A 7,561-nucleotide genomic window follows, 5' to 3' on the forward strand; every position below is an offset into this window, starting at 1 on the left:
GCAAGCTGGCTAGAACATGGGTGTTTTTGTATTATCCTCTCTAGTTTTCTCTGCAGTTGAAAGTTTCACTTAAAAGATAAAGCTCTGAAGCCAAGTGATGTGGAAATGTTGGCTTAGCCTTACAAATAGGGTGACCAACATCCTGTACATAAATCTTCACACGCACACAGCCTATTTCCTTGAAACACATTCCTAGAAGTAAAAGAAATGGCTCGGTCAAAGGGCACGAAAATTGTTAAGCCTTTTATATATCCTCCCAAGAACTGTACCAATTTACTCTTCTATAGCATTATTTTTTATTACAGATTTGGTAATGTAAGTGGCAAAAACTATTATAAGATTATTACTTTAATACTCATTTCTTTCATTATTGAGAGAACATTTTCTAACACTGTCCATGTGTATTTCTTCTTTTGTGAATTTCTTGTTTGTTTCTTTAGCTCATTTTTAACCGAGATGCTTATCTATATTGATCTATAAAAACCAAAGATTAAAAATGTTAGTTTTTTCTCATATTGATATGCGGATTTTTTTTCAGTTCTTCACTTACCTTTAATATTTATTGATGAGGGCTTTTTTGTTCTTGTTTGTTTTTTGATGTACAGGAGTTTGAGGAATCATCTCATGTTCTTTTTCTTTTTTTTTTTCTTTTTTTTTTTTTGATATGGAGTCTTGCTCTGTCACCCAGGCTAGAGTGTAGTGGCGAGATCTTGGCTCATTGCAAGCTCCGCCTCCCAGGTTCACGCCATTCTCCTGCCTCAGCCTCCCAGGTAGCTAAGATTACAGGCATATGCCACCACACCCAGCTAACTTCTGTACTTTTTAATAAAGACTGGGTTTTACTATGTTGATCAAGCTGGTCTCTAACTCCTGACCTCAGGCGATCTGCCCACCTCGGCCTCCCAAAGTGCTGGGATTACAGGCGTGAGCCACCATGCCTGACCTAAGGATCTAGTAATCTAGGATCATCTATCTTGCCATCCTTAATTACATGTTCATAGGTTGACAGAAGAATCCAGGGGGTTACCAGGTGCTCAGTAAACAAACTCGAGGATCTGAAATCTTCACTCCATCCCTCTTGCTGCTTCCTTCTTCCCAAGCCCATTATGACTCCTTTAATGACCAGCAGCCCAGCGACTTTCCTCTGGCATGGCTTCAAGCACTGCTTCAGCTCCACCATGAGCACCAAGGCACTAGAGGCTAGGCAGGAGCAGCCCAGGTGGAAGGCCCCAGGGCGAGGAGGAGTCCCAGCAGCCTGCCTCTTTCCCTTTCCGTGGGCCCTTCTTCTTCTCCAACCTCCCATCCAACAGTCAGCACACTTGCCTTCCTCCTGCACCCTTGCTGAGCACACGCCCACGTCCACCCTGACCCCACACCCTGCACCCCAGAATGTCTGCTGGGTGCCCGGAGGCATTGCTTCCCAGACACCTCTTGTGCTCAGCTCACACTGTTCCACCATCCAAACGTCCTGCCTCCTCCCCACTCCTCCTCTCTCCTGTTCATCCTTCCATGTCCCCCTCCTGCAGAGGGAGAATTTGTCATTTGGTGAACACCTTGCAAGTACCAGATACTCTGCTAGCTGCTTGTGAACACTGTGTTACTTCATCCTCCTCTGTGAGTGTCCCGGCACTGCTGTAACAAATCACCACAAACCGAGTGGCTTAGAACAGCACAAATGTCTTCTCCCACAGTTTTGAAGGGAAGAAGTCTGAAATCAAGGTGTCCACAAAGGCTCTAAGGGAGAGACCTTCCTCACCTCTTCCAGCTTCTGGTGGCTGCAGACTTTCCTTGGCTTGTGGCAGCATCACTCTAATCTCAGCCTCCGTCTTCACATGGCTCTCTCCTCATCTCCCTGTGTGTCTCCCACTGTATATTTCTTTTTTTTTTTTTTTTTTTTGAGAGGGGGTTTTGCTCTGTCCCCCGGCTGGGGGGGGGGGGGGGGGATATTTCCCCCCGCCACCCTCCCCCCCCGGGTTCACGCCATTCTCCTGCCTCAGCCTCCCACTGTATATTTCTTATAAGAACACCTGTCATTGAATCTAAGTAATCTGGAAGAATCTAGTAATCTTTTTTTGTTTTTTTTTTGTTTGTTTGAGACGGAGTCTCTCTGTTACCCGGGCTGGAGTGCAATGGTACAATCTCAGCTCACTGCAACCTCCACCTACCTGGCTCAAGTGATTCTCTTGCCTCAGCCTTCCAGGTAACCAGGATTACAGGTATGCGCCACCACATCCAGCGGATTTTTGTATTTTTAGTAGAGACAGGGTTTCACCATGTTGCCCAGGCTGGTCTTGAACTCCTGACCTCAGCTGATCCACCCGCCTCAGCCTCCCAAAGTGCTGGGATTACAGGCGTGAGCCACGGCGCCCAGCCTCTTTGTTTTTTTCGAGATGGAGTCTTACTCTGTCACCCAGGCTGGAGTGCAGTGGCGCAATCTTGACTCACCGCAGCCTTCACCTCCAAGGTTCAAGTGATTCTCCTCCCTCAGCCTCTCGAGTAGCTGGGATTACAGGTGCCACCACCACATCCGGCTTTTTTTTTTTTTTTTTTTGGTAGTTTTAGTAGACAGAGTTTTGCCATGTTAGCCAGTCTGGTCTCAAACTCCTGGCCTCAAGTGATCTGCCCACTTCGGCCTCCCAAAGTGCTGGGATTACAGGCATGAGCCACCACACCCCGCCTAAGGATCTAGTAATCTAGGATGATCTATCTTGACATCCTTAATTGCATCTGCAAAGAGCCTTTTTCCAAGTAAGGTCACATTCACAGGGTCCAGGAGTTAGAATGTGGACATGTCTTTTGGGGCTCACCATTCAATCCACTGTACCTTCTAACAACCTTGTGAGGGAAAGAGAGCGTCACTCTCATTTTATAGTTGAGGATGCTGAGGCTCAGACAGGGTAAGGGCCTTGCCTAGGCCCACACTGCCACCAAAGGCAGCCAGCATCTGAATCTACCTGATCACAACGTCCGTGTTTTCGCCCCTGTACCTATAACTCTTCCATAAGCCTTTTCTCCTTTCCTCCCACCCTTCACCCCCCCTTTTCCTGCCTTTGAACCACCTCTGGGTGTTTCTGTGACCCTCTCATCTTTTCGTGCATTTTTCTTTTTTTTGAGACGGAGTCTCGCTCTGTTGCCGAGGCTGGAGTGCAATGGCGCGATCTTGGCTCCCTGCAACCTCCGCCTCCCCGGTTCACACCATTCTCCCACCTCAGCCTCTGGAGTAGCTGGGACTACAGACGCCGGCCACCACGCTCAGCTAATTTTTTGTTTTTATATTTTTAGTAGAGAAGGGGTTTCACCGTGTTAGCCAGGGTTTTCCTGACCTCGTGATCCACCCACTTCGTCCTCCCAAAGTGTTGGGATTACGGGTGTGAGCCACCGCTCCCAGCCTTTTCATGCATTTTTGTTTGTCTTATCTCCTCCAGTCTGAGCTCTCCCTAGAACAAGACCTTGCTTTACTCATCTCTGTATCTTCCAAAGTGCTCTGTCTGGAGCATAGCACATGGTAAGTGCTCCATAAATGTTTGTTGAACTCCCTGCTAATAGAAGAATGATGTGGGTTAATTAACATATAATATTAAAATGTAGCTACAGAACTGAAACTGCAGATAAAAAAATTGCTCAATACCCGAGGAAGTTGTTGTCTGCGCTCCAAATCGTCAGCACAGAAGACAGCACTCGTCACTCTGGTTGGGGAAATTGCACAGTGAAAGTCACAGGATGGCTCTGCAAGGGGGCAGGGACATCAGACTGATGTCACGTTCCCATGTGGTATTCTGCGCCTGTAACTCGTATGACACTCTGGCACGATTTCTAAATAACACTCAAGTGTCTATTTTATCAGAGTATAACACACTTGGCTGGAGTAATTCACTTACTGATATTCCACAATTTATGTAACCAGTTCCATATTATGGGATATTTATTTAGGTTAGTGCTACTTAAGATTATGTTCTCTGAATACAGGGGAACAGAGACGAATGCGGTTGGAATCCTGTCCCCAAGGACTCCTGATCTCCTACGAAGAGAGCTGCATAAACCCACCATGGCAGAGGAGTGCACGGCCGCTGCAGGGAGGCACAGAGGCCACGGGCACAGGCTGCACAGTGACTGACTCTCCAACCCCTTCCATCACTCAGCACGCCCAGAATCACGGCATCTCAAGTACTGTTTTCTTCGGAAAACTGGAAGTCAGAGGCCAAGCCATCAAGTTTTACATTTGACAGTTTAAGCCTAGTGATTTTAATCGATATTTTATACATTATGCAATTGATCAATTAATAAATATGAAAATCATCCAAGGAAGCTCTTCTGATGATATTTTCATGGAGGGTGCTAGTTTTCCTGAAATTATATAAATAAGGTTTTTTTAATGAATAAAAAGTTGCTATTTGAAATTAAAGCTGTAGCCATTAGCCAACAGCCCTAAGCTCCATGAGAGTATCTGAGCTACATTTCCGTACAGTCTGGGGGCCTGAGAGCACTGGCCTGATGCTCCAAATGCCCAGAGCACTTCAACTCTTCTGTGACCCGTGGTGACTTTTTCCCTCCTCTTACGTCATACCATTCATTTGGCAGGGACTCACAAGATATCTTTGGAAAATTTTTGTATTTTTTACAAACATGGCACGCGTTATTGCCTTATCTGCCCATCAGATTACTAGTTCAATGAAAATAGGAATGGAATTTGGAAAGCACACTGCCTTCCCAGACTATACGCACCTCCTGGGCTGAGGCAGGACCCTTAGCAAAAGGGACCCTCCAAATTGGCGCACCTGGCTCCAAGCTGGAACCCCGCAGGTCCTCACTAAGCCACGCCCCCCCCCCCCCCCCCCCCCTTCTGTGACCCGCGCCGACGTTTCCCCCCCTCTCCCCCCCTACCCCCCCCCCCCCCCCCCCCCCGCGTTTCACTCGAGCTTCGGAGGGGCCGCTGCCACTCCAGGGAGCACCCCAAGGGCAAAAAGGAGCCCTGGGCCCTTACACCACAGAGATCGAGCTCTACACCTGTAGAGTCTCCCTGTAGCAGTCTACAGAATAAAAATAAAGAGGGTGCATTAAGAAATAGCTGTACACACAATGGTAGGGGGTCAGAGGAGAGAGAACTCGATTCATCCAGGATGATCAACACGGAAGGCTTCAGGAAGGGGTTTGGCCTGAGTAGGTGGGTAGAATTTTTTTTAATAATCTTAATTACTTTTTTATTATTATAAAAGTGACGTGATCATTGCAAAAAAACAGAAAATATGGACAAAAATCACCCAAAAGCCCACTTCTCACACACACACACACACACACACACACACACAGAAAAAACCACCATCAACAGTCAAGGCCAGGTGTGGTGGCTCACATCTGTAATCCCAGCACTTTGTGAGGCCGAGATGGGTGGATCACCTGAGGTCAGGAGTTCGAGACCAGCCTGGCCAACATGGTGAAACCCCAACTCTACTAAAAATACAAAAATTAGCTGGGCATGGTGGCACACACCTGTAATCCTGGCTACTCAGGAGGCTGAGACAGGAGAATCGCTTGAATCTAGGAGGCGGAGGTTGCAGTGAGACAAGATCACATCATCGCACTTAGCCTGGGCGATCCGTTTAAAAAAAAAAAAAAAAAAAAGTTGAGCATATTACTTTTCGCTTGTAAAAAATGTATATGCCACCAGGTACAGTGGCTCATGCCTGTAATCCCAGCACATTGGGAGGCCAAGGCAGGAAGATCTCTTGAGCCCAGAAGTTCTGAGATCAGCCTGGGCAATGTAGCAAGACCCCCAGCTCTACAAAAAAATTAAAAATACACCAGGCATGGTGGCGCATCCCTTTAGTCCCAGGTACTCAAGAGGGTGAGCTAGGAGGATCGCTTGAAACTGGGAGGTTGAGGTTGCAGTGAGCTGTGATCCTACCACTGAACTCCATCCCCAGCCTGGGTGACAGAGGAAGACCTGTCTCAAAATCAATCAATTAAAAAAAGGTAAAAATTAAAAATATATGATTAAAACGTGTATGTGCAATATAATTTTTATTTTTTTCGAGACAGAGTCTTGCTCTGTTGCCCAGGCTGGAGTGCAGTGGCGCCATCTTGGCTCACTGCAACCTCCACTTCCTGGGTTCAAGCGATGATTCTCCTGCCTCAGCCTCCCAAGTAGCTGGGATTACAGGCACCTGCCACCATGCCCAGCTAATTTTTTTTATTTTTTATTTTTTTGAGACAGAGTCTCACTCTGTCGCCCAGGCTGGAGTGCAGTGGCGCAATCTCCCCTCACTGCAAGCTCCACCTCCCGGGTTCACGCCATTCTCCTGCCTCAGCCTCCCGAGTAGCTGGGACTACAGGCGCCCACCACTACGCCCGGCTAATTTTTTTGTATTTTTAGTAGAGACGGGGTTTCACCGCGTTAGCCAGGATGATCTCGATCTCTTGACCTCATGATCCGCCCACCTCAGCCTCCCAAAGTGCTGGGATTACAGGCGTGAGCCACCGCACCCGGCCTACTTTTTTTTTTTTTTTAATTAACAATGCTGCAGTGAACATCTTTGAAGCTATATCCATGCACAACCCTCAGGATTACTCCCACAGGATGAAATCCTACATGTGGAGCACTGGGTCAGCCACCATCCACATTTTAAGGCCTTTGACAATAAGGCCAAATGGCCCCCTTGAAAAACTGCAATGGTTTACAGTGGTTGCAATGGTTTAATTACCCACTTGCTGAGTAGGATTTTGCTAGGTGGAAATGAGGGCAAAGGGCACATCAGCTGCAAGGAAGTAAGTAAAATCTTAGAAGCAGGCAAGCTCTGAGCATGTTAAATCAGTGAGTAGGTGAATAAGCCAGTTGTTAGAGCCTATAAAGGAGACTCACAGGAGAAGAGACCAGAGAGAGGAATAAGAGGCAAGTCCTCAGGGACCTTGAACCAATGTAGGGGTTTGTGTTCATCCTGTGACACCAGATGAGGCCCTCTGGCAGCAGTGGCATGTATTGTGAGAGGTCAGATGGAGAAAGGGAGATCCGCCAGTGGTTGATGGAGCCTTCCCAGACAGGGACGACAAGGGCCTGGAGGAGACCATGGGCTTGACAAGAGAAGAGCAGATACAGCCAACCACATAACATTACGGTAGCAGAAGAACAGCCAAAGATGTCTACATCCCATCTCCAACCTCTGAATGCTACCTTACATGGCAAAAGGGACTTTGCAGATGTGACCAAGTTAAGGGTCTTGAGATAGGGAGATTATCCTGGCTTATCCCAGAGTATCCTGGTGGGCCGATATAATCACAAGAGTTTTTATAGGAGGAGCAGGAGGGTCAGCGTCAGGGAAGGAGATGTGATGATGCTAGCAGAGGTCATGCAATGCAGGGCCACGAGGCAAGGAATGTGTGCCCCTGGAAGTGGACAGAGGCGAAGAACAAGTTCTCCCATAGAACCTGCAGAAGGAATCCAGCTCTTCCAACACCTTGATTTTGATCCAATTCGAGCTTCTTACAATTACGAATTGTAAGATAAATTTGTGTTGTTTTAGGCCACTAAGCTTGTGGTCATTTGTCACTGCAGCAATAGAAAACTAAT

Source organism: Hylobates moloch, unplaced genomic scaffold (assembly GCF_009828535.3).
Source record: "Hylobates moloch isolate HMO894 unplaced genomic scaffold, HMol_V3 SCAFFOLD_8, whole genome shotgun sequence".
Lineage (NCBI taxonomy): Eukaryota > Metazoa > Chordata > Mammalia > Primates > Hylobatidae > Hylobates > Hylobates moloch.